Genomic DNA, 27952 nt, shown 5'->3' on the forward strand with positions numbered 1-27952 from the left:
TGCGAGTTTTGCAAGAGCATCTGCAAATTGATTTTCTTCCCGAGGTAGGTGTAGATATGTCACGTGATCAAAGAATTGGGCAACTTGGTCTATTCTAGCTTGGTATGGTGCTAAGCTTTCGCTTCGAATTTTCCAAGATCCCGTAACTTGGTTGATGATCAGGGATGAATCGCCATGTACTCAGAGGTTCTTAATGCCTAAGCTCACTGCCACTTGTAGTCCAATTAGACAAGCTTCATATTCTGCAACGTTATTTGTCACCTCGAAGTCGAGTTTGACAGAGATTGGTGTATGCTCGCCTTCAGGAGAAATGAGCAACACTCCTATTCCAAATCCTCTTAAGTTTGACGCTCCATCAAAGTAAAGGTCCCAGGAGTCTACATCAGTTTGGAGTATATCCTCGTCTGGAAATGACCAGGTATCTATTGTTTGTGCATCATTGATGGGATTTTATGCGAAGAATTCGGCAACAGCACGACCTTTTATTACTTTCAGAGGCACGTATCTGAGATCGAATTCTGAGAGAATCAAAGTCCATCTTGTTAGGCGTCCGTTGAGGACGGGTTTCTCGAAGAGGTATTTGACTGGATCCATTTTGGAGTATATTTTGACGGAGTAGCTAAGCATGTAATGGCGTAGCTTCTTCGTTGCCCACACAAGAGCGAGGCATGTCTTTTCGAGTTGTGAGTATTTGCACTCGTACTCCAAGAACTTCTTACTAAGGTAGTAGATAGCCCTTTCTTCACTTCCTACGCTTTGAGCTAGCATGGCACCCATGGTCGTTTTGCCATTACCGTGAGATATAAACCAAGAGGTTGATCTCGTTGAGGTGGCATGAGCACTGGTGGTTTAGCCAATATCTCTTTGATTCGGTCAAATGCCTTTTGACAATCATCATCCCACATGGTGTGGTCTATTTTCTTGAGCTTCTTGAAGATAGGCTCACAAATCATGGTGAGTTTCGATATGAATCGACTTATATATTGCACTTTTCCCAGGAATCCTCTGACTTCTTTTTCTGTTTGAGGTTGTGGCATTTCGATCAGAGCCTTGATCTTGGAAGGGTCTATTTCTATACCTCGTTGGCTAACGACGTATCCCAGGAGTTTGCCAGACGTTACTCCGAATGTGCATTTCTGAGGATTGAGCCTCATGTTGTACTTTCGTAGCCTTGCGAAAAATTTGCGAAGGTTCGCGATATGCCCCTCTCTATCCTTGGATTTGACAATCATGTCGTCTACGTATACCTCAACTTCTTTGTGCATCATGTCATGTAAGAGTGTAGTTGCGGTGCGTTGATATGTAGCTCCGGCGTTGATCAATCCAAACGGCATGACCGTATAGTAATAGGTTCCCCATTGAGTGACAAAGGCGGTCTTATGCATGTCTTCTATGGCCATCTTGATTTGGTTATAACCTGCGTACCCATCCATGAAGGATATTAATACGTGGTCTGCAGTATTGTCTACCAATATGTCGATGTGTGGTAGAGGGAAGTCATCTTTAGGACTTGCTTTGTTTAAGTCCCTAAAATCAACACAAACGCGGATTCTCCCATCCTTTTTGGGTACAGGTACTATGTTGGCTACCCAAATCGAATACTCGAAACTTTGATGAACCCGGCTTTGAATTGCTTATCAACTTCTTCCTTAATTTTGAGAGCCCATTCCGTTCTCATTCGTCGAAGCTTCTGTTTTACAGGTTTGAAACCTGGCTTAATCGGGATTCTATGCTCGGCGATGTCCCTGTCGATCCCTAGCATGTCCTTGTAGGACCAAGAGAAAACGTCTTTGAACTCGTTTAGGAGGTCTATGAAATCGGCCCTTTCGGTAGAGCTCAAGGTAGTCCCTATCCTAAGTTCTTGGGGTTCTAGTTCGGTTCCTACATTGATGGGTTCGGTGTCCTCTATTACTGGTCCCCCTTCCCTTTCCTGTAGTATTTCTTTGGCTACGTAGGGAGGTATTTCGATCGAGTCTGGGTCTTGGTCATCCTCAGTATCATCGTAAACAGAATTGCACTCAAGATAACACAAAGAGTAAGCAGAACCTGATTTATTCATATTAAAGTTTGAGAAAAGTTGAAACAACGAGGCCATCTGGTGCACGGTCAGTGGTGGCCAAGAGACAGTGGTTGGGACATTTCCCGAACTACTGTGACTACTCGAGGCTAAGCTAGGAGAAACCGAGGGAATGGGGATGACGACAGGAGGAGACTCCCTAATGACTTCTCTAGACTCCGACTCTGACTCCGACTCTGACTCAAATTCATCGTCTTCTGGTTCTCCTTTGAACATCTCTCCTTCTCCAGTGGTGAGCTTTAAGAGTCTTCCTTGATTGTTGGTCCACTTGATTGACTTTCTCCATCCTTTCTGCTGACTCGCGTTAGTTTCTGTGATTAACGCGGTGGGGTTGAAGCGATCGTTTTGAAGTATCATGGTAATGATCTCATCCTGCGCGACTCTAACAAATCGATCTTCTCCGAACAATAGACTAACAGCTTGTTCGTCTAAGCAAGGTGCTTGACGGGTTTTGACGGTAGGAACCGTTTCTGGAGGGATGAAGTAGCAATCGTGAAAGATATCGATTCCGGCTAGCTTCCTCTCGAGATAATGCCAAGGCTCGGGAAAACCGTGAAAGAGTTCTAGACTTCCTTCTTTAACAAAGTACGCATTTAGGGTAGGGAGATAGGGTCGCATTTGGACTCCTACATACTTACGGTTTGAACTTGAGCGAGCATCTCGAGAACCTCCTCTTTAGTGGGTTTGTACCCTAGTCCAAGTGGCATTCTCTTTGAGTTACCTTCCTTGTATGGTGCGAAGGTGTTTCTTCGAGTAGGGTTCAAAGGCATTCCAGGGAAGTATCCCTGGGTTTTGAGTATGTGGTTGACCACCAAGTTGGAGTAGGGATCATAGTATAAGGGTGCCAATTCGCTTTCTATGACACTTATGCTTTGGAAGCCCCCGAGTTCATATACCGGATATGCAAGGACTTGATTGTTCGACTTCTTTTCGATTATTGCCTTGATGGGTGATGAAGTGATCGTCACTACTTTACCATTTAGTGGAATCTTGATCTTTTGATGAAGGGTGGATGTCACTGCTTTGGAAGCGTGAATCCAAGGTCTTCCTAGGAGTATGTTGAAGGAAGCTTTGATGTCCACTATTTGGAAGTTAATCTTTCGCTCAATCGGCCCTGTGGCTATGGTTAGGTTAGCAAGTCCTACCACCTTTCGTCGTGTACCATCATATGCGCGAACACCTTGATTGGTAGGGGTCCAATCCGACTCTTTCATGCCTAATTTGTATGTCGTTTTAAGGGGTATGACGTTGACTGCAGAGCCATCATCTACCAAGGTCATTGGCACGTTCTTCTTTAGACAAATGACAGTGATGTAAAGAGCTAAGTTGTGACTAGCGCCAAAAGGTGGCAAATCTTCGTCTGAGAAAGTAATAGGATTACTTAACTTTGGTGATTCTTGGAAGACCAAGTTGACTACATCTTCTGGTGTCGAGTTATGTGCTACATTTAGTTTGGCCAAAGCTTGCAGTAAAGCTTGGCGATGTGGAAATGAGCTCGCTACTAATTGCCAGACTGAAAGATCAGCCTTCGTCTTCTGTAATTGCTTGAGCAAATGGTCAGTGGAGTCATCTTCGTTATCATTTGGTGTGACAACGTTGGTTGGACCATTTTGAGTAGTGCTTTGATATGGACGTCCCGAACGAGTTAGGTGATCCACATCTTGGTCTTCACTATTTTGGACTATTTCCTTGACTAGGGAGTTTTCGATGAGGTACTCGTCCTCATCATCATCGGCCCAAAATCCATTGATTGTAGCTAGTTCCCTCATTCTCATGATTTCATCTTCTAGTCGTATGATTTGGTCGACTAGTCTATCAACCACGGCGACTATTTCTTGCATAGTAGCGTTTTGAGAGAAGATTAGTGACACATGCTCCTTGGGTGTTGCGTTGGGATCACGTAAAGTTATCACCACATTTTCTAATTCCCAAACTTGTCTATCCACACTCCTTGCCCATGTGATGAAGTCGGAAATGGTAGGGGAGATAGTAGAGTAGAACCCTTCATTCTCGATTGCATGGATTTCATCTTCAATTGGAGAAATGAGGTGTGAACAATCTAAGGTAGATTCATCACTTGTAATAACTAGAACTCCAAGAGGATTCTGAGTGTTGTTGGGTTTACCTCCCGGCGGTATTGGTAGTTGGCCATCTTCAATCATGTCTTGAAGCACATTTTTCAATTTGTAGCATTTCTCTGTGTCATGCCCCTTACCCCTATGGTATTCACAGTATGAGTTCTCGTCCTAGAACTTGGATTTCTTTTCAGGTTCGGGAGTAGGTCCTATGGGTTGGAGTTTGCCTTGTTTTATTAATCTTTTAAAAGCGTTGGAGTAAGTATCCCCAAGGTTTGTGAATTTCCTCGGTGGGGTACTTTTCTTGGATGGCTCGAGAAGGTTAACTTCATCAGTCTTGCTAGTGGAGCCATAAGAATGACTTGTTGAGCCTTGATATCCTCGACCTACCGTTTTGGACAAGAGCCCTTTACGGATGTCATCTTCAATCCTTGTCCCTAGTACGGTTAAGTCCTTGAAAGTTTTGATGTTTTGGTATCTCAAATGGTTGGCATAAATGGGTTTGAGATTGTCCACGAACTTTTCCACAAGGGTAGCCTCATCCGGGCGTTCAACTAGTTGGGTACTAGTCTTCCTCCACCTGCTTAGAAAGTCGGTGAATCCTTCTTTGTCATTTTGGGTAAGAACCTCTAGAGTGCGCATGTTAACTTGGATCTCGGCTTTATCCGCATATTGCTTGGCAAACTCGATCGTGGCATCTTCCCAAGTAGCGATCTTCTTGTGTTCTAAAGAGTAGAACCATTGCTTCGGGATGGTGTCAAGAGATGAAGGAAAGATCCTTAAGAACATCTCGGGTTTGATGCCTTTGATAGACATGTAATCCTTGAAGGCGCGGATGTGGTTCAAAGGGTTTTCGTGCCCCTTGAATTTAGGGATATCCGTCATATTGAAGTTGGTTGGCAATTTGGAGTTGACGGCCTCATACTTGCGATTATTCTCCCTATAAATGTCATCCCCTTTAAGGTACATCAATTGCTCCTCTAAGTATTGGAGTCTTTTCTCAGCTACCGTCAGCCCCATGGGAGGATTTTCGTCCATGGATTCATCCGCGTAGTCGCCCACTACTTCACTTTCATGAGGAGGCAATCTCCCCTTTACGGCATAGATCCGGCCCTCGATGGTGTCAAGGCGATCAAACACTTGGTCTTGAGTAACTTGGATTTGAGCTAGTGCGGCTAGGATTCGATCATTACCATCTTGAAGTTGGTGGAGGTTTGTTTCGCTGGTTCCCGGCATCTTGAAAACTGGATAAGAGACCGATGAAGAATCAAAACACGATCGACCATTCTAACACACTTGCTAAAAGAAGAAATGTTTTGACTCGTGAAGTGGGTGTGTGCCACTTGTGTTGAGTGAGCTTTGAAGAAAGGACAAAATTTTGAAAATGTGTATCCTAGCCAACTATAGTGTAGTTGTAGGAGTGGACTCGAAGTGAGGTTTTGAAATGGGCTTGTGGCCCGAATTTTGACTCGACAAACGGACAGAGTTTTGACTGGGTTTTGCACTAATCCAATGGCCTTTTCGAAATTTTGATTAAAAAAGGGGTTTTGATTTTTGCAAAAATCGTCATGGTTTCGTTTAGAAATGGTGATCACGTAAGGTACAAACATTTATACAAGCATTATAACGGGATGCTGAGTGCATTTAAAAGGGTTTTGGTTTAAATGGTGGGTTGCCATACCGAACCATCAAACCCGAAGTCTGTGGAGAGGCTCGTACCAAACAAGTGTAAAGCCGATTCCTAGTCCATTTCCTCAAGTAGTGAAGGCCCTTGATACAAACAAGAGTAAGCATCATGGTATGGATGACGTCAATCGCTATCCATCCTTAGGCCCAAATAAGAATTAGGACCGTTTAGACGGGATGATTGGTCGAATGGGTTGGGTTGGGCCTAGGAAGGCCGAATGAAACGATCTAGGAAGACCGAGTTATGAAAACCGACAATTGTCTTGTATAAACTATTCCCTAACCTTGTTCAAGTTTCACCCCTGGCTACAAGTAAGTGTATTATCCCCAGCGGAGTCGCCAAACTGTGGACAGCGGGGGGCCCACGGGGGCGCTTGGGAGGAAGAGAACAAGCGTTTGCATTTTTATTGGAGTCGACACCAATTTTTATGGGAAATTGGAACCGTTCGAATACCTCGTGCCATGTCAAGACACAAAGTAGAGACATGAACACCAAGCAATCGTTACCCTTAGCATTCTATGTCTAGAATGACTCTCGTGGATGCCAATGAACACGGATGTTCACAAAGATCTGGAGTGAGGGGTGAGGGTACGTATTAGGAAGCTCTTTTGATCGAACACCTAATCCCGCCCGCCTCGATAGCGGCCTCTACTAATGATTAGGGAAATTATCTATACTCGATATATCGTCGATTATATGCATGCAATGCAACATCCAAGTTTTAATCCTAACATGTGAGAATTAGGCTAAGTCGGTTGACACGTAATTAACAAACAATTAATGTCGAGGTAGGATTTAATGTTCAATTACATGTGATAACATACAAATGATACAAAATTCAATGATAAATACAATAGGAAAATTACGATAATAAAAATTACAATAATTACAATGGATTAGGCGATTTATGTCGAAAATACCTTCAAAACGGATAATTTGGAAAAAAACGAATAAAAGAATGAATCAAAAGAATTAACGAAGGAGTCAGAAGGTGATAATATGGATAATAGTTGATTATACGTAAGCTAATTAAACTAGGTCAGGCAACAAAGGAGTTCAGAGGCAGAAATCATCCCGGAACAAGCGCAGCAGGACTGCACCCTCTGGAAGAGGCGCAGCAGTTGCTGCGTCTGTTCCAAGGGTGAGTTCTGGCTGTGAAGCCGGAACTGCAAATAGTTAATATAAGTTGGTGATTTTAAGGATCGGTTAATATATTTACTCGGATGAAAGTGATTAACACGTTATTTTCATGTGATCGAAGGTCATAAAAGCAATAAAACATGGATAAGACAGATGCAAACGGATTAATTACATGAAAGAATGATTGATTAATGACATGGGTGAATGAAATAAACTAAACATGACGAATTGATGACAAATTAACAACGAACATGCGATGCATATGACAATAAACAGATGAAAATATGTCAAAGGAGTGAATTACAGAAACCCAATATGAACAAATCGAATTTCTACAACCCGGATTGAATTTAATGACGAAAACCAGCAAATATGAGATTATAAGGGATTTAAGTCGAATTTAAAGATGAATTAACGTGTTAATGACGATAATTAATATACATGTGAGATTATAAGCTATTATGTCAAAGAATTAACGAGAAACAAACGAAACAAATAAAAAGACGAACGAATTACAGAGGACGACGGAAGAAGAAAGGAAGCAGGAACTGCGGCAGCCTCACGAAGAGGCGCAGCAGTTGCTGCGTCCTTTCTCGACGGTTTGTCTTCTGGAAATCCGCAAAAAGAGGTTTTAAAGCACGGTTTTAGAAATCGGTTTTAAGGAGGTATTTTCGACATAAACCTTACAATAGTGATGATACAAAAAAGTGAATAATAATAAAAAAAAATAGAGATTTACACCCTCAGACTTACATGTTTGACGAAACGAGAAGAACTAAGTTATCGATTAGCGATGCTCAACTCGAACTATAATGCAAATACGAAAGTGCCCTCGTAAGAGGAAAACGATTAAGTTAATTAAGTTGATTGATGTGGAGTTGGTCAAATTGGTCGGTCATGCAAACGAGGCTGGTACTGAGAAAGATCCGAGCTTACGTGGTCGAATGTTCAAGCAAGTAGACGCCAAAAAGTAAGAACAAAGGTCTAGAATGCAAAGGGAGAAGAGAAGGGCGGACACTCGCGTGAGAAATATGAGGATCGAAGGCTCCTATTTATACTAATCACGTGAAGGAATTAGGGTTTCTGAGAGTCTTTGGAAGTGAATCTCGGAAAGATATGAAAAAGATACGAAAATTACGCAGAAAAGGACCTGGGAAGAGGCGCAGCAGTCACTGCGTCTCTTGGAAGAGGCGCAGCACCTGCTGCGTCTATTCCCAAGGGGTTTCCTCCTGCGGAAAAAAGATTTCCGTGTTTGAGTTATAGAAGGACGGAATAATTCGGTTTTCCTTAATATTTTATGTGAATATTACGGGAAATTGTTTACCAAAGGATAAAGATTTGTGAAATATTTATAAAATATGGAATAGAAATATCCGGAACATTCCAGAACATTCTGACTCGGGATTTAACGGTTATCAGAAAATGAAGACGGTTTTAGGCCCGGACTCCAAATGTACTCTAATTACTGTCAAAACGACCGTATCGGCACGTAGATGACAACTAAGAGGTAGACATTAGTATTTGAGCAATCACTTGACGATAAACTTACGAACTGTCACAAATCGTTCTGCGTAGCAAACATGCGGCCCAATCATCACCGGGTGGTTTGCGAGAGGTACAGAAATGAGGTATCTACATAGGCCTAACCCAAAAAAGTCGTTATCACCTCGAAAAGTGGGCCTAAAGTTCGGGTTATCATTTTAGCTAAATGAAATGCACATTTTGTAATGCAAACTTTAAGTTTAGCCCATAGAAGTGACATGTGACTCAAAATGAGATATAATCTCAACATTTTATGACATCCTAACCTTAGGTAGACAAGCACATTGCTTTGACTCGGGATTTGACGGTTTTAGGAAATGAAGACGGTTTTTGACCCAGACTCCAAATGTACTCTAATTACTGCCAAAACGTCCGTAATGACACCTAGATGACAACCATGAGGTAGACACAAGTGTTTGAGCGATCACTTTGAAAATAAACTTACGAACTGTCACAAATCGTTCCGCGTACCAAACATGCGGCCCAATCATCACCGGGTGGTTTGCGAGAGGTGCAGAAATGAGGTGTCTACACTTGATAACCTTGAATTGACAATTGGAGTTTCATGCTACATGGTTAAACTTAAGAGGCACACAATTAAATAACAAATGAGATTAATTTGTCTTAAGGCATCATCAACACTAGCTTAATCAAATTGGGTTTCTTCAATTTCCCCCTTTGATGATGGCAAGACAAATAAAATTGAGTGTGCAATTCCCCCTTAATCCATGGTCAAGGTTAACAAGTCAAAACATGATCAAAATAATATGCATAAATACATGGTCATTGAAAATTAGTCAATTTTTTCGTTAGCCTAGGTAGAACATTTAATCGCCAAGTAAACATAGATACGGTGTACGCAAGCCTAAGAGTCATTGAATCACCGCCTGCAATTTTAAACAACTTCCCCCTCTTGACATCATCAAGTAGGAAAAACACAAGTTTAAACAAGGATTAGAGTTATACAAAATAAATTGTTCAACAACTAACAACATAACCAATATTAGCAAAATATATCACAAACACAAAGTCAAGGTAAAAAGGGATTAGAAAGGCTTTTGTTTTGATTAGGCATTAGGCATGGTTATGGCAAAAGGCTTGGTAAGACATTAGGCATAGGCTAGGCACGGCTATGAGCAAGTGATCAATCATCAACTTCATCGGTATCCTCTTCTCCAACCAACCCGTGAACCATCTCCAAGAGTTCTTCATTTTGTCCCTTAACCTCCTTGAGTTCGTTATGCAAACCCGACACTTCCAAACGAAGACCCGCAATCTCACCATTTGAGCATTTTGGAGATCCAACAAGGCTTTAACATCCTTAGTGAGACGTGTTATAGAAGACGATTGCATAGAGGAGGAGGAGACATCTGTAGCCTTCATACCCGACCAAATACGATCAAGTTTATCACCATCAGTTTTCAAGTACATTTGTGATAAAACTCCCGAGGTCATAGTGTCACACATGTGATCCACATCGAAACTAGTCGAGTCCACAATATCCATTTTCTCGAAAATGACTGATAACCACATCCCATATGCTAACACGGTGGAACTATCAACCTTACGCTTTTCAACAATATTAGCAAGATGATCAATGTGAAAGAACATCAAAGCGGGTAGGTTAATTTGAAGATGCTTAGCAAGATAAAATATCAACCATATGTCTAGCACACCACACACACTACGACTCTCATTACATGGAATCAAGGTTCGATAAATGAAATTGAAAAAGAACCGGTGGTTTATTTTGATTTCTCTCGGTTTAAGTGTGATGGGGGGACGTAGCTTTGGGACTTAGAAAATTTGTGACGGTCAAGGAACTTATACCATCAATAGTCGGCCAACCACCCTTAGGAAATGAGAACAACCCGGCAGGAATACCGAGTAATTTCCTAACAATTTCAACATTGGGACACAAGGGTTTGTTATTGATAACGGCGGTAAGACTACCTGATTGGACATCGACTTTGACCGTAGTGTAATATTGAACAATCTCCGCTAAATAAACTCGGTTATAGAGATTAAGAAGACTCTCCCACTTTTGTGCATGAATTGCATCTTAAAGAATGTAAAAGCGGGGGACGAATCATACCATTCGAGTTCATAGCAACGGCCCGATTTAAAGTTCCCTTGGATGGCATGCTTGCAACAATCAAAGATCGCCTTAGGAAAACGATAACCATGAAGAATCTCAAGTGCCTTGGACTTGTTCTCATCAAGAGGTTGCTCAATAGAAATCATAGCACTATTCGATTCATCATCAACTTCCTTTGCCATTTCCTCAACTTTTCTTTTCCTTAAGATAACCCGAGTGGACACTCTCTTTGCTTTGCCTTTCGGTTTGGGAACGGCTTCCTCCTTGAACAACTCGTCATCAATTTCTCCTTATCAATTTCCGTTTCCACAACCGTTGCCTCACTCACGGTTTTGCCTCTCCTTTTTCTCCTTTTATTACTAACCATATCCTTCAATATTTCATCACTACCAACACTTCCCTTCGATTTCGATTTTGATTTTGATTTTGATTTCCCATTGCTCTTCTCAACCGATTCCTCCACAACTTTCTCAACGCTCTTTTCTTTTTCCTCACCTTTTTCAATTGATTTTTCCACACTCTTTTCATTTTAATTGTTCTCTTCATTCTCCTCTTCACTTTCATTTCTCTTTTCCTCACTGTTTTTCTCTCCTTCCTTTTCGACATCCTCATCAACAATCTCCTTATCTTTTTCACTTTCCTTACCAACACCAACATCAACTTCCTCAACTTCTTAAATGATTGGATTTCCATCATCATCAACATCGCCAACAACCCATGAGCTTCTTTCTTCACCCTCGGTTTCGGTTGCATGCGGCATATTCAAACCGAATTTTTGATTGAACACCCGACTTGAGAATCTCCTATCCTCGGCCGCTGTTTTAGGACGATTAGCAACTGATTTCTTTCTTGTCATTGGGGTGTTTGGTACAAAGACTCTAGGTTTCTTTGGTGGTTTTTGATTTTGGACAGCTTTTGATCCAGTGGTTCAACCGAGGTACTTTTCGGCTTGTAGGAGTCTCGGATTTCCTTCAAAGTTTTTGGCTTAGTTGATTTTGGAGGCATGATTCTTATAGTGAAAGTAAAAGTGACCGTTGGTAGAGGAATGTGTAAGACGGTTTTGGAGAATATTTGGGGAAGATGTAATTTTTTGAAATATTTAAAAGTGAGTAAGGAGGTCATCATTTAAGAGTTGAAAATTCACATAGGTAGTAAATGAGGTGGGTGAATAGTATTTTAGGCTTTTTTATTTGATTGGTTGAGAGGAAGGGTGATAGCCGGCTAGGTGTGGGTTTAGGCGGCTAGGACATGGGTAATGGGGAAAGTGAGATTTGATGGTTAGATGGTAGTTGAGTGGCTCCATGTGAATAATTACTTTACCCATTGGATTTACATGCAAATTAATCATTTAATTCATTGAGTAAAACTAACACATAATCAGTTATAAAAACATGTAAACATCTACTCTAGTCAATCCTTGAGGGCAAGTCGTCATAAAATTTTTCGCGGAATCCAACAAACCAATTTCCAACCGAAGTTTTACGAATTGTTCTCTTTCAAGCGATTTTGTAAAAATGTCGGCTATTTGATCTTCCGTTCTACAAAATTTAAGTCGAATTTGACCTTTTTCCACATGATCACGTAAGAAATGATGTCTTATGTCAATATGCTTAGTCCTTGAGTGTTGTATAGGGTTCTTTGAAATGTTAAAGGCGCTAGTATTATCACAAAAAATAAGAGTTGAATCAAAGATAATACCATAGTCCCTTAGTTGTTGTCGAACCCAAAGAACTTGCGCGCAACACAATGCGGCACTTACGTACTCGCTTTCAGCGGTGGAAAGAGCAACGGTGTTTTGTTTCTTAGACGCCCATGATATCAAACACGGGCCTAAGAAAGTAGCCATCCCGGAGATACTCTTTCGATCAACAACGCTTCCGGCATAATCTGCATCCAAGTATCCTAAAAGCTCAAAAGGACAATGTGAGGGATACCAAAGATACAAATTAGATGTTCCAACTAAATACCTAAGAATACGTTTTACGGCAATGAAATGCGATTCTCTAGGACTAGCTTGGAAACGACCACATAGACATACACTATATAAAATATCCGGTCGACTAGCGGTCAAATAAAGTAATGAACCGATCATACCTCGATACATCGTTTCATCAACTTTCTTACCATTCTCATCTTTGTCAAGCTTTGTGGACGAAACCATAGGTGTAGAGAAGGGTTTAGAATTATTCATACCGAACTTACATAACATCTTCTTTATGTACTTTTGTTGATGAATCATTACACCATCTTGAGTTTGCTTGATTTGAAACCCAAGGAAGAAACCTAGTTCTCCCATCATACTCATCTCAAACTCAGGTTTCATTAGTTCCAAAAAGTACAAATAAAGGAGTTCATTCGTTGCACCAACTATTATGTCATTGACATAAATCTGTACAATCAACAGTTCACCACACTGTGACTTTATGAACAATGTCTTATCAACCGATCCACGCACAAAACCATTTTCCAAAAGAAATTTTGACAAGCGATCATACCAAGCTCTTGGAGCCTGTTTTAAACCATAAAGCGCCTTGTCCAATTTAAAAATATGGTTTGGAAATTCATTGTTCATAAAACCCGGTGGTTGCTCCACAAAGACCACTTCTTCTAAATAACCATTTAGAAAAGTCGTTTTGACATCCATTTGAAAAAGTTTGATGCCTTTGTGAGCTGCAAAAGCTATGAGCATACGTATGGCTTCAAGCCTAGCTACTGGTGCGAAGGTTTCATTGTAATCAATACCTTCTTGTTGTTTAAATCCTTGCACCACTAATCTAGCTTTATTCCTTACGATATTGCCTGAATCATCAAGCTTATTGCGAAAGACCCATTTGGTACCAATCACGGTACAACCAGTAGGTCGAGGGACAAGATGCCATACCTCATTCCTTTTGAATTGATTAAGTTCCTCTTACATTTACATCACCCAACTCGGATTTTCAAGTGCCATGGTGAATGGTGATGTTTGTCGGTTCAATTTGTGAGAGGAATGCATGGATGCAAAGAAATCATTGAGGGATGATCTTCTTTTCCTTCCCGAATTCAAGTTAGAAAGGGGGTGAGATTTTTGGTGTTTCCACTTCTTTGGTACGATTAAGGATTGTGAGGCTTCTTGGGGTTCTGACCCAACAGTTCGCTCAACTGTTGGTTCTGGTTCATTTTGTGTTTAAGGGTTTATTTCTGTTTGTTCGTTTTGTTCAACTGTACCCTCATTCCCCCTGGATGTCGTAGCCTCATTTTGCGGTTCAAGAGTTTCTGTTCCCACTGTCTCTTGGCCAGTTCCTTCAATCAATAGTTGATCCGACTGTTGATTCAGCTCCTCTTGTTCGTTATCTTCGTGTACATCATCCATGTCATGTCGGATCATTCCACGCTCATAGTCCTCATCATCTTCATCATCCTCTTCCTGTGTATTAGAATGAAAAAGACTAGACTCATCAAATATGACATGCACACTTTCTTCCATTTTCATGGTTCGTTTATTATACACTTTATAAGCCTTGCTACGATCCGAATAACCGACAAATACGGCCTCATCACTACGAGCATCGAATTTACCCAAATTATCATTTCCATTGTTGTTAACAAAACATTTGCTTCCAAAGCATTTCAAATAGGATAAATTAGGCTTTCTTCATTTAAGCAACTCGTAGGGTGTTTTGTTAAGCATTTTTCGGATCATAACACGGTTATAAATGTGACATGATGTGTTGACGGCTTCGGCCCAAAAATTCTTTAGCAACTTACTACTAATGAGCATAGTCCTAGCCATATTTTCAAGTGTACGGTTCATACGCTCTACAACCCCGTTTTGTTGAGGTGTAGCACGCACGGAAAGTTATGGCTAATACCGTGCTCATCATAATATGTAATAAATGAGGAATTTTCAAATTCGGTTCCATGGTCGGATCTCAAAGATATGAGCTTTTTATCAAATTTGTTTTGGACCTGACGACGGTGTCACCGGTCCCCACCCCTAACTCAACATCACGACCAATGCACCGTGTACAGCCTAAACCCAGTCAATCACATTACTTGACTCCGGAGAGAAACCTTTTGCTTTCCGCTTTTCTACAAGCAGGAATTTTACCTTTGCTCCCGTCTGTAACCTGAAAACAATCTACCTTCGTCGCCTCTTCCGCGAACGAAACACGTGCACGACTTTTCCGTTTCTAGCCATACTGTGAGATTTTTACTACATATGCGTCCAGACGGTATAAATCACGACGTAGTGATGAGTAGTATTTTAGTCGCTTTTTACCCCGCATTTATACCTTATTCCGACTCGATTTTGCGTGCTTAATTGATTAAATAGCTCATTTATTAGTTTAGTTATTAATTTATAGTATATTTATAATAATAATTACTGAGATAATGTTATATTTCTAGGATGTAGTAGTGCTTTCCGTTTGTTTTATTTTATAGGTATAAGATTGTGAAATGATCGGTTTGAGACAAGTTAAAGACGGGTGAATTGAAGGAACGATTGAAACAGTTGAAGACTAGAGTACCAAATCTGAAAATGAACACAGTGGTCTTCCTTATATTTCTCTAATCTCTACCTTAGCTTCAACCCAAAGTCAATCATTTTTAGTCAAATATTCAATCACCCATACTTACTCCTCCGTCAAACTACCTGCACCACCAAATTCTCGCATCACCATCTACACACCAGTTTCAACCAACGAATTCGCAGATTCCAGCAGCCATCTTCGACCTCCACACCAAACCACCATTAACCACATTCGCCATCTCCATCCTCCACCTTTCACATTCAATCCGTCTTCACAATTCATACTGAAGAGTCACGGGCAAGAGCACCTAAGAGGGGAAGGGGGTGAATTAGGTGTCTATTTAAAAATTTAAGCTTAATGAAAGCTTCTTTTAAAACTCTTAAACACTTTAAACAATGCTTAGATGAAAGGAGAAGTCGATACTTAGAACTAGAGAGTTAGAAGTATTCAACAACGATTCAGCAAGCAGAAGTTACAGTGTACTCAACAGTTGATTCTGTAGATAAAAACATGAGTAGAGTGTGCAGCGGAAATAAAACGAAATAGACACGACTAACGATGTTTTTAAAACTGGTTTGGTTACTACTCCGCGACCTACGTCCAGCGTTATTTTATTAAACGTCTTAGAAGTAAACTCATACAAACTAAGACCACCCTGAATAATAAAACAACTCCCCAACTACTCCGGTTGCTAATGCTTAAAAGCTACTCCGCTTCCAAGACTTTTGCTTTGGGCTACTCCGCCGAAAGACTCCGTGCTTAAAGCTACTCCGCAATAAGACTTTTTCTTTGGGCTACTCCGCCGAAAGACTTCATGCTCAAAAGCTAATCCGCTTCGAAGACTTCATGCTTAAGGATAACTCTATCCTAAGACTTCTTTGGTTCTACCCGATTGTTACAAGACTCCACTTATCTCAATGTTGTTCACTCAATTGAACGGAGGAGATAAAGTTTAAGTACAAAACACGGGATTCTTGAACACGATTAAAACGACTAGGTGCAACAACAAACTCAATAAAAGACTCAAAAGATAAATAAACAAACTTGCAAAAATGATTCAAAGATTTTGAAATGATAAACGGTTTTGCAAAGTTAATTTACTCGATTGAAAGCTTAAGTCTTTTTCAGTTTAAAACTCGTTTGTTGCACACTTGTAAAAATGAATTAAGCAAGCTATTTATAATGTCCAAGTAGTATACTTTACACATTAAAATATCTTACACTCAAAAGCACAAGTGAATAAAATAATGTAAGTAGTTTGCTCGGGCAACATGCACAAGCCATCCGAATTCTTCACCAAGCAACCGAGTATTCTTCCTCAAGAAATCGGTGTCTAAGATTGGAAGAAATCAGATTGTGCACACACACAAAAATGGGTTGGGTTTTTCAACAAGAAACAAGCATAAATGGTTGTGTTTATGGGAACCATAAACATTTCCATAAATGTAAAAAGAGAACAACCTTTTTATGGTAAGTGTCTTATTGTGCAAACAAACTCCTTATCAAGACATTGAAAGTTTAATTTTCTTTAAAAGACTTCAAAATATTTCTAGAAAACATTTGTGAACATTGAAAGCACTTTAACAAAGATTCAAATATTTTCGAAATATTTCTTTCAAAGACGAGCCTTAATTAACAGTTGACTGAACTGTTGTTTTTGCACCTAAACGTAAATTCGTGTTAAACGATCACCTTAAAACACATGACTTTAGCACTAATGACAAACTTCATCTTTGATCTTCATGATGACATTCTTGATAACCTTGAATTGACAATTGGAGCTTTATGCTACATGGTTAAACTTAAGAGGCACACAATTAAATAACAAATGAGATTAATTTGTCTTAAGGTATCATCAACACTAGCTTAATCAAATTGGGTTTCTTCATATACCACCGTGCTCCTTCCTCCGAGCACCACCTTGCTCGCACCTCAACAACAACAGCAGCCTGAACCGAACACCACTAGTGGAAGCCACCATCACGACCAACGGCAATCAAGCCCACCAACTCGCTACAATTCAGGCTGCTCAGAACCGCCATGGATTGATCTGTCGTGCACCTGCAATTCGACATCAATCACCTAGCAACCGTGGCTTCGCTCGGAATCCGACATCTTCTTCATGCCTCCGCAACACCATTTCAACCGCTCGCCTCCTGAGCTACCACGACTCTGCCCAGCAACCACATCAACTCCACTGTCATTCTCAGTTCGAGCACCGTGAGAACCAATCCAACCGAGCCACCGTCAGTCATCATTCATCACGGCTCAATTGATTGACTTGGTGGCTGATTATTGAAGAATAAAAATGAGGAAAGAGGAAAAGACACTTTTACCCTTAATTTTACTCCTCAATTATGGTGCGTTTTGTGTAGTTTGGATGTCGTTTTATTTATAATGGTTTTGACTATAAAAACGGAAAACCCCAATTGTGAGACACACTTTTTTGACGCAGACAAATTTGAGACGCAACCAAAAATGAACAAAACAGTAGGAGTAGTTGACAGATAGAAAAACCCATCTTATTTTTCCTCTTAAATTCTCCTTAATTAAATTTGTAATCTTTCTTTGTTTTTAGTTTAATTCTTCTCTAGTTTATCCAAATTTTTCACCCCTCATTAGTTTACAATTAGTTTTGAGTTATAATTTTGGAAGATAAGAAGACATTCATCCTCCATTTTTCAATACAAGTTTGCTCCTTTAATTTAAGTTGGTATATTTGCTATCTCAATTTCACTCAATTTCAATTGTTTACATGTTTTTAATTTCATCTTATATTGTTTGTTTAATCTTGTTGCTAACCATGTTTGGCATGGTTAGTAATGATGTATTTGTATTGTTTGTGTTAACTATGTTTGAGTAGTGTATGCCTAGGGTTAAAGGGGGAGTTTGGGTTAACATGTGGGATGATAATGAGTTGTTTACATTTGAATATGGGTTAAAAATCGAGTCTTTATATATGTGCATATAAGGCGTTTGATGAAATGGGTGAATGAAAGTTCATACCTTTCTTTGAATTTTGCTTAACATTTCTTTACATGAGAGTGAATAAGAGTGTTTGATAGCATGTATGTGATGAGTTTGACATAATACGATAGTCTTATGGTGAGTTTAAGGTGACTAGGAAACTAGCCTTGATTCCTTGACCGAAACCGTGACCAAATTCTCGTAGACCTTTTCATCTCCCTCTCCTTACCTAAATGAACCCGAAACCCTAGCATCTCTACTCTCTTTGTCTTCGTGCTTGTTTGTTTGTTTAATTAATGTTCTTAGATTATTTTGTTAGCATAGTATCCATTCACATGCTTTGCATCCGACTAAACTAAAACTAAACAATAGATGATGCGTGTCAACTTTATGATGTTTTACATCTCTTTTTACACGCATTTCAGAGCTCATTTGTATAATATTTGTTGCTTTTCTCCCTATTTCCGTCTACTTCCGTATTTTGTACTTTATTGCAGAAATGTGAAGAATTCGACGGAAATCAAGCCAAATCTGTTCGAGTAAGCTGCATTGTAAATGACGTGAAGAAATTGCTTAAGGAACGAGCTTGGTGCGCGATCCAAGGCCCAAAAGACAAGTCCACGTAGAATAAAGAAGTCAAGTAGCAGCTAATCCGGTCGATCGACCATCCACATCGATCGATCGACCACCTATCGGTTCCGAAGCTACTGTTCTTTGAGGAGCGATCGATCGACCGGCTGAGTAGTCGATCGACCAGATTTCGATTCCAGATTTTAATTAAAAGATTGAGAAACTCAAGGCCCGTGAAGTTTAGGTTTTAGGAAATAGTTGTTGCGCTTATTTACTATATAACGTAACATAACTTTCGCTTTATCATCAAGTTTCATATCACATACGAGACTTTTAGTTCTAGCTTATTTCCGAGTTAGGGTTTTGGGTTATCGACTTTAACGTTGGATTTCTCGCTTTGCTCTTAATCTTTCCTCCGAAATTCTCGGTAATCATTCTTTTTAATTCCATTTAATTGTTTCGCTTTTTCCTTAGTATTAGAATTGCTAGATTTATGCCCAAAGCCAATTATTGTTATTGTTATTTGCTATCTATTTCAAATCATGAATTCAGTACCCTATTGTCTTAGTTTATTTGTTGTTTTTACCTTCGTCATGAGTAGCTAAACCTATAGTGCTAGGATGTAGGCGATTTATGGCTAGGCGGCAATAGGTTAGACACGGACTGAACCCGCGTGTCAGTCGATCGACTGACATTGTTGGTCGATCGACTGACCTTGTAAGGATATCTTCGTCTTAATTGTTTTTAATCTTGTATCTGACGAGTTGAATGCATGCGACCAGTTAGATACCTATTTTGTGACCGACCCATTAGACCGAAAGGTAGGGTAGGTTATTTGACCGTCAATTAATTCGACTAAACTGTGCTAAAGATCGAAAGATAGGTATAGTTTAGACCATTAGTCGCTTTTCAGGACGAAAGTTAGTATTAGTGACATTAGGGACCTATAGCGAGATCGAGAGATGCTATTTGATAGGAGTGGACCGAGAGGACCTCTTATTTCCCGCCTTACTTGTGTTTAATTCAGACCGACCTAGTTTGCTGCCGCCGAAGCTGTAATGACCCGACCATCCTAGTACCTTTCCTTTATCTGTTTAATCCACATCTTTAGTTTATTTTCTTCTTATTGTTATTAGTTATAGACCAATTCAACCAACCCCCATAACAGTTACCTTTGACTGATCATAGAACAACTAAAGTTTACAACTGCCTCCTTGCGGATCGACCCTGTTACCACTAGCCTAGGTTAGTCTTAATAGGAATTATAAATATTATCTTTGGTACTCACAGGTCACAGGGTATCAAATTTTGGCGCCGTTGCCGGGGAGGCAATAGTCCTAATTTTAGTTGTTTTTATTTTCAGTCTTTCTCAGTTTAAGGGACTTTTGTTCCTTAAACTTTTCTTATATTCTTGTTGTAGTTTCATCTTATGCGCAGGTCACAGGGTGGAGAATTATTACCATTTGACTCTGAGATAGAGAAATCTTTGCGCGGGTTGAGACGAGCACGAAGGATATTGTCGACAGAGGAAGAGCTGAGTACTCTGTCAAGCTATCTCGAGCACGATCTGTTTGAGGAAGAGCAACAGTCTTCACCCACCTCTTCGGCCGAAACAGTTACCTCTCCAGAAATCTCAGTCATGGCCGAGGAAGCAAGTATAGCTAGTTTTTCTTGAGCCGACAGCCGCCGACTTGTACAAAGGGTTCGAATTACCGGGAGAAGCCAGGAAATTCGAACCAAAGCCTGCTTACATTACTATGGTTGAGAGAAACCAGTTTGGGGGAGCTGCAAATGAAGATGCAGCTAAGCACATGGAGACCTTCATTGACTACTGCAGCGCCATTCCCCCTCCACCGGCGTGACCCAAGATCAAATCAAGGAGACCATGTTCATCTTTTCCCTTCGTGATGCCGCAAGGGAATGGTATAGGGATTTGGACAAGACCGTTCGGAGATCACGATTGGAATACATTGGCATTGGCGTTCTATAAGAAGTACTTCTCTGCTTCAAGGACGATCGCTATTAGAGCTCAAATCACGGGCTTTAAACAAGGGCCAGATGAGAATTTCCACGAGGCATGGGTCCGATTCAAGAAGTTGGTACGGACCATACCGCACCATGGGATTGCAAAATGGAGTTTGTGCAATCATTTCTACAATGGGTTGTACGACGATCGAGGGCCATTTTGGATGTCTGCTTGCCAATGGGAGATTCGCTGAAAATTTGGGAGCAACCAAAGGGTGGAAAATCATTGATGATCTCGCTACCCACAAGGCCGAGTATGGGAATTCGAGAGGGAACCAGAGGAGAGCTGCTGAATCTTCCTCTGTTGCTGCACTTGAGGCTCTTACTGCAAGATTTGACAAGTATGAGCTAGGAGGAGTCTCTAAGGGTGGGATATACCACGTCAACGCTGTTTCAGACGGTCCCTTCCTTTGCGAAAGGTGTGGAGTTGAGGGCCATGTCTCGAAGAACCGCCTTAGTCCCTTTGAATCTTGTGCTGCCTTTCAACACTATAGGCAGAACAACTCCTACTACGAGCCACCGCATCCGAACTTGAGTTGGAGGAGCCGAATGTCCAAAACCCAACTCAACCTCCGCCACAAGAAGAAGGTAGTATGTTCCGCCTCATCAAAAGCAACAAGAATACCGTAAGCCTCCTTATGTGCCGCAACAGCAACAATCACAAAATTCTGAGTTTTCTGAGCTTAAGAATCTGCTGCTAAAGGAGTCCCAAGCAAGAGAGGCCGGGATGAAGTTACTTGAGAGCCAAATTGCTCAACTAGCTAGCAAAAGCAACACTCGAGCTCCCGGACACCTACCCACTCAACCCGAACAAAAGGAGACCCTAAATGCTATCACCTTGAGGAGCGGGTCTACCCTTGACGGTCCTGCCATGGTTGAGAATGCTGTCGAGAAAGATGAGCCAGAAACAAGCCAAGAGAAAGCTTCAACGAACAATTCAAAGAAAAAGACGTCTGCCAGGAAAATCAGTCGATCGACTGATATACCTAGTCGATCGACTGAGTTACGGGTTACAGGAGCTTCTAGAACTGTGCATTCCAGTCGATCGACTGAGGAGGATGGTCGATCGACCGATATCACTGCTGATGCTGAAGATTTTCGTCCTTTAATGCCAACTAATCTACGAGACCACTTGTTTCGGGGTACCACAGTCCCGAAAGTTTTGAAAGGCGGACCAGTCTTGATGGGTCGATCCGGCTCCGAAGTTTGATCCAATGACGGTTAATGGGTCTCATTTGAGACGGTCTGAGGAGGGATCTAGCTTCAACAAAGAAAAGGTAGCAGACTTTCAACCTAAGTCCAAGGATACCGGCACACGCGACTTAGAAGAGAGGGCTAAGGTGCTCCTTACAGCCCCATATCCGGAGAGACTCGTGCCAACCAAAGAGCAGGTATCTTTCAATAAGTTTGAGAAAGTTATCCGTAGTCTGAATGTGCAAGTCCCCTTCCTTGAGCTAGTTAACCAAGTACCCGCTTACACCAAATTTATGAAACAACTGTTGTCTAAAGAGCGGTCACTTGAAACAGTGCACACTGTCGCACTTACCAAGGAGTCTTGTTCTTATCTGTCTCACACTGCGCCCCTTAAGTTAGAGGACCCGGGCAGTTTTTCCGTCCCTTGTAGCATAGGTACCTTTTCTATCGAAAAGGCTTTATGTGATTTAGGGGCTAGCATAAGTGTCATGCCCTTGAGTCTAGCTAGGAAACTTAAACTGACTAGGTTTGCTATTACTGAGATGACAGTCCAGATGGCTGACCGATCCGCGGTCGAGCCCATAGGAGTCCTAGAGGACATACCCGTCCAGATAGGGAAGTTTTTCTTCCCTGTCGACTTTGTTGTCCTTGACATGCCTGAGGATGACCATATTCCCATCATTTTGGGAAGACCTTTTCTGCACACTGCTGGTGCAGTCATCGACGTCGGTTTAGGAACCTTGACCTTCAAGGTTGGGAAACACTCTATTGTTTTTGCCCAACCGGCTAAGAAAAAGGATGCCATGTGGCCTGTCACCTGTAACACGGTTTCTGAAAAGAAATCGTATATTGTGCTTCCTGAATCACCTGTCCCTATATCTACTGCTGTGTTAACCCCTCCGCCCCGAACTGGGAGCAAGAAGGAGGAAAAACTTGTTGTTTTAGACATCGCAGGAGCTGGTTTGGGGAAGGAAGAGCCGTTGGATGCTCCAGCTGCGACAGAGCCGATCATTCAAAGAGGAGGTCTAGGATGCTTAAGCTATGGGACTGATGAAGAAGTGGAGGATGAGCCAGCCAAGGTGAGATGGGCTGATTTGGACTCCGATGGTTCTGAGGGAGTCCTTGATTGGGAATATGACGACGCTGATCACCAAATCCTCCGATCACAATCTTTGAGAAGGGTGCAACCGATAAGATGAGCACCATTGAGGCTACCTCTAGTAGCCGGTTTAGCCGACGAAGTGGGCCATACCGTGGTCCTTTTTGATCAACTATTAGTTGATCGAGTTCGTTATAAACTTCATTTTATTGCTTTCGAACTATTTTCTATTACTTTTGTGTGCGCGAAAACTTCGCTTTTATTTTGTTGCTTAGGATTTTTATTTACTTTAGACTTCGTTCTGGGTTTTGCGCAATTTTGGGCGCGTACTATTGTGCATTTGCAGGTATTTAGAGCTTGTTAGCTCAAATCATTGAGCAATTACGAAGCAATAAGACACTGCAGCAGTGTTTTCAGTCGATCGACTGGCATCCTTGGTCGATCGACTGAGTTGCGGGTTACAGGAGCTACTGTTCACGATCATCTGGTCGATCGACTGCCTCTTTAGGTCGATCGACTGCTGCTGCTGCTATATTCGTTCACGACCTCTCCCCTGCTGTGATTGGTCGATATGCGGATTTAAGGGAGTCTTCTACTCCACCTTACTTTCCGTCGAATTATCTATTTCTTCTTTTGTCTCATTTATGCACAATTTTTACGTTTCAAAATTGTTTTCTTCGGTCTTACGCGTGGTAATTTATGTCTTTCAGGCACACTTATAGGTAGCACTGCTGGCTACTGAAACCTCCTAGCTCACGCTGGTTTGGGGAGGTTTCCTTTGCTGCGCTTAAAGTCTTGTGAGTTCCCAAGTCTTTCCTTTATGTCTTTGTTTTTATTTCCCTTTTTCTCGCAAATTCCCATTTCTCTTTGCTTTCATCATATGATTTTGCACAATGGGGACATTGTGTGATTTGGTTTGGGGAAGGGTTTTGCGTCACACTTCATTCATTTGCTTGCATTCACGTTTAACTTTCAGTTGCATTGTTTATTTCATTCTCATATATACAAAATTCCAAAAAAAATTGAAAAAAATTTCAAAAATTTCCATAAAACGCACGTCTATTTTAGCATATAGGTCGAGTCGGAACGGTAGTATTTCAATGATGATATTGCATTTATATCTGTTTTTGCCTAAGCCTTGCTCGATTAACATGTTATTAGTAGAATCGTAAATGCATATCTACGAGTTTTCGTTACATTCATGCTGAACTTGAAACTTGACTTTGAAAATTGGCAAGCTACATCATATATTCTGAGTATTAGAGCCCATAGCTGGTGACATTCATGACCAGTTCATCTAGGAATGTGAGTAGTTCTCCTTATGAGGCATGTTTCCTTAATTTGCATAATTATGAATTTGATCTACTTAATACCTGTATGCATTCGGTTTGTGGTTAGTTGACGCATGTGGTAGAGGTTTCCTTTTCTCGTTTTGCCCATAAACTCCACACTGCCAAAAACATCTTTTTTGTCCCATTTGCTACATCCTACATATAGCCTGCCCCTGTCAAGCTAGTAGTCTGGTTTTTGGGATTGTTACTCGTTTTTGGTAGCCATTGTTCTTTTGAGATGAAGTTGGGAGAATGAAAAGAAGGAAAGAAATAGAAAAGAAAAAAAAAAGAAATGAAAAAGAGAAAAACGTCCTGTACTGTTCAGAGCAGTCGATCGACTGCTCATTTAGGTCGATCGACTGATGTCCGTGAAAGAAAAAGAAAAAAAAAAGAGGAAGAAAAGAAAAAAATCAATTCGCATAATTTAATCCTTATCTTTTGGCGATTTTTGCTCCCATGTTTCGTTTATATCCTATGGGGAGTTTTATTGATTTGATAGTTGGAGATTGTGAGTTTTGTGCTTGTTATAGCACCGTTCGCTTGATTTTGAGCAAGAAGTTGGATATTGTCCCTTGGTTCCGTTTTGGTACTAGCTTGATCACCTGTACCTCCACTTTTCCATAAATGTTTTGCCTCTTCTTACCCATACCTCACATTTCCATAATTATACCTCGGCATGTGTCAATGGTCATCTGTTTGGTTGGAATGCGTATGTACGGTCGTAGAGATCATTTTCATATTTTATTGCTGGCATGTTTTCATAGGTCGCAGTTAGGTGAGAGTCATTACAAATTTATTCTTCCTATCTTACATATATATCACCTGCGCTTATTGAGTGATTTGAGTGACCCGTGAGAGTCCAATTTGATAAGTCTTTACAGTCAACGGTTCAGCAGCCTTTTAACGACTTTATAATTCGTTTGCATGATTCACATTACTAATTGATTGTTGGTTGTGCATTAAATTGGTTTAGGCCCTACGGTTTGCATTTCGCTCTGAGATTGAACTCGTTCCATCAGGTCGTTAGATCAAGTCTAGTTCTTGCTTGGGGACAAGCAAGGTTTGGTTTGGGGAGATGATGCGTGTCAACTTTATGATGTTTTACATCTCTTTTTACACGCATTTCAGAGCTCATTTGTATAATATTTGTTGCTTTTCTCCCTATTTCCGTCTACTTCCGTATTTTGTACTTTATTGCAGAAATGTGAAGAATTCGACGGGAAATCAAGCCAAATCTGTTCCCGAGTAAGCTGCATTGTAAATGACGTGAAGAAATTGCTTAAGGAACGAGCTTGGTGCGCGATCCAAGGCCCAAAAGACAAGTCCACGTAGAATAAAGAAGTCAAGTAGCAGCTAATCCGGTCGATCGACCATCCACATCAGTCGATCGACCACCTATCGGGTTCCAGAAGCTACTGTTGCTGAGGAGCAGTCGATCGACCAGCCTGAGTAGTCGATCAACCAGATTTCGATTCCAGACGGAATTAAAAGATTGAGAAACTCAAGGCCCGTGAAGTTTAGGTTTTAGGAAATAGTCGTTGCGCTTATTTACTATATAACGTAACATAACTTTCAGTTTTATCATCAAGTTTCATATCACATACAGTACTTTTAGTTCTAGCTTATTTCCGAGTTAGGGTTTTGGGTTATCGACTTTAACGTTGGATTTCTGCCTTTGCTCTTAATCTTTCCTCTGAAATTCTCGGTAATCATTCTGCTTTAATTCCATTTAATTGTTTCGCTTTTTCCTTAGTATTAGAATTGCTAGATTTATGCCCAAAGCCAATTATTGTTATTGTTATTTGCTATCTATTTCAAATCATGAATTCAGTACCCTATTGTCTTAGTTTATTTGTTGTTTTTACCTTCGTCATGAGTAGCTAAACCTATAGTGCTAGGATGTAGGCGATTTATGGCTAGGCGGCAATAGGTTAGACACGGACTGAACCCGCGTGTCAGTCGATCGACTGACATTGTTGGTCGATCGACTGACCTTGTAAGGATATCTTCGTCTTAATTGTTTTTAATCTTGTATCTGACGAGTTGAATGCATGCGACCAGTTAGATACCTATTTTGTGACCGACCCATTAGACCGAAAGGTAGGGTAGGTTATTTGACCGTCAATTAATTCGACTAAACTGTGCTAAAGATCGAAAGATAGGTATAGTTTAGACCATTAGTCGCTTTTCAGGACGAAAGTTAGTATTAGTGACATTAGGGACCTATAGCGAGATCGAGAGATGCTATTTGATAGGAGTGGACCGAGAGGACCTCTTATTTCCCGCCTTACTTGTGTTTAATTCAGACCGACCTAGTTTGCTGCCGCCGAAGCTGTAATGACCCGACCATCCTAGTACCTTTCCTTTATCTGTTTAATCCACATCTTTAGTTTATTTTCTTCTTATTGTTATTAGTTATAGACCAATTCAACCAACCCCCATAACAGTTACCTTTGACTGATCATAGAACAACTAAAGTTTACAACTGCCTCCTTGCGGATCGACCCTGTTACCACTAGCCTAGGTTAGTCTTAATAGGAATTATAAATATTATCTTTGGTACTCACAACGACGGGTATCAATAGACTTGTAGCCTAACCCCACCATCCTTGTGATCGACCTCGACTTACCAAACTTTACTAGTTAGGTATCGAGCTTTATAAATTTGTTTTTTATAAGGGTGTGATGACTTTACTCTACTATCACGTAGCTCCCCCTTCATGGGGACCATAGAACCCTTAGTCACTTTCATTACTGCCCCATGAGTTTTATATCCATAACCTTCGGAGTCCAGCTGACTAAGTGAAATTAATTATGACGCAACATTGGAACATAAACAACTTTTTCCAAAGTATGCACCACCCCATTTGACATTTGATTTTTACCATTCCAATGCCCATGACATCGACCGTTGAGTTATCAGCCAAACTTAATTTCCCAGCCACGCCTTCTTGAAGCTTATCAAAACTATACTTCCGGTGCAAACGTGGTTGACACAACCAGAATATAATATCTATTCTTCCTTGGAACACACGTCGTTCACATCCGTGACCTCAAATATGTCACTACCATCGGTAAGGAAACAACTATTACTTCCTTCACCAACAACCAAGTTGGTGTCGCCCTTGTTTTCTTCATTCTCGTATTTCTTAGGACAGAACCGCCAAATATGCCCAAGGTCACCACACTTGAAACACTTCACATCATTATTCCTAAAAGCGTTCCTGGATCGAGACCTGCCATGCTTCGATCCATCCTCCTTGTTAAACGATCGACCTCTCCTATCCTGAGCAACTGTAACTGTACCCATACTGTCGCTCCATACCTTAGCTTTGTCCTTCTTCCACGCATCAAAGGACAACAAAGCAATCCGTGCTTGCTCCACCGTGATGGTGTCTTTACCGCACAGAATAGTATCCACATAAGTCTCATATGTGTCCGAGATAGAATTGAGGAGTAGTAACGCCTTATATTCCTCCTCAAGCTTCACCTCGATCTTCTTAAACTCGTATAACAGTCCATTGAACAAATTCACATGTCCAATTAAATTTTCATCCTCGTCCATCCTCAACAGATATAACCGTCGCTTCAAAAGCAACTTGTTGGTCAAACTCTTCGCCATGTAGAGCTTCT

The sequence above is a fragment of the Silene latifolia genome, chromosome 1, assembly GCF_048544455.1.
Source record: "Silene latifolia isolate original U9 population chromosome 1, ASM4854445v1, whole genome shotgun sequence".
Classification (NCBI taxonomy): Eukaryota; Viridiplantae; Streptophyta; class Magnoliopsida; order Caryophyllales; family Caryophyllaceae; genus Silene; species Silene latifolia.